Raw genomic sequence first — 1,333 nt, forward strand, 5'->3', positions numbered from 1 at the left:
TAGTAAGAATATTGGTATTGAAAATTAATATGTATGGTAAATAAGATTTTTTTCAGGATGCCACTTGGCTGAGCGAGACAAATTCTCCCCGCGTAATTAAGCGTGCTGGTGACTCATGACAACTATTGACTATTGGTGATTTGCGCCATTTGCCTTTGGTGAGTACATATCCTCAGATTATGGTCCCTTACATAGCACCAATTTTGAAAACCACTGTTATTTTGCTGTCCCATACCTGCATAGCTGTACATGTACTGCTAAATGTCTTAAAATCTGGCTGTCCAGCTTACCAGTATTCAACATAGACCTATAACATTCGCATATATATGAAACTTCATGTAATTATTTTGTCTAATTTTCTTTCAAGTTAGTGGTTATTTTTTTTTTTTTTTTTTTTTTTACTATATATAGGCATGTATGTGTTGACCACGCTTGCTTTTTACTCTCATAGGTTACATAGTATTAATTCTTTCATTTCCATTCTTTCTTTTATTTTGTGCAACTTACCAGTATTCAACATTAACCTATAACATTTGTATTATATGAAACTTAGGAAATAAGACCATGTATTTCTTTTTTATACTTTTCTTTCGTTATTATTTTTTTAACAGTATATAGGCATTTATGTCATGACCATGTTTGCTTGTTTACTCATAGAATGGATAGTATTACTTCTTTGATTTTTTCTATTATATTTTATTTAAGTACTGAATGATATGTCTTGCCATTTATTTGTTTTCACATTGTAATCATTGTTTAAGAAGATATTAATAAAATTATATACATGACACTTTAATTAACATAAGATTTATAAATGTGGGTGCGTTGAAGTGTCAGGAGGGCTAATAAACAAGGCATAAAAAATACTGAAGTCTACCATAAATCATAAAACGTTTTCTATAAACATATCCACGTCCGCCAGAGGGAAGCACTGGCGCAACCTCCAAGTGTCTCCCGCTGTTCATCCATCCTCTACTCTTATACTATCCTTGGCAGTAATAGTAGTAGGTAGTGGTAGGATAGTAGTAGTGGTAGTAGTAGTAGTAGTAGTAGTAGTAGTAGTAGTAGTAGTAGTAGTAGTAGTAGTAGTAGTAGTAGTAGTAATAATAATAATAATAATAATAATAATAATAATAATAATAATAATAATAGCAGTAATAATACGAAATAACAGCAATAATACGAAATAACAGCAAGCTCTACAAATTACTATGGCACCAATGGATTATCTCATCATGTACAGTCGCGATATGAAGTGATGTCGCCCCTCTCAAAATGTTTCGTACGGGAGCATTTGAAGGTAACGGAAGCGATGTGTATTTATTGTTTATGT

Source organism: Eriocheir sinensis, chromosome 44, assembly GCF_024679095.1.
Source record: "Eriocheir sinensis breed Jianghai 21 chromosome 44, ASM2467909v1, whole genome shotgun sequence".
Taxonomy (NCBI): Eukaryota; Metazoa; Arthropoda; class Malacostraca; order Decapoda; family Varunidae; genus Eriocheir; species Eriocheir sinensis.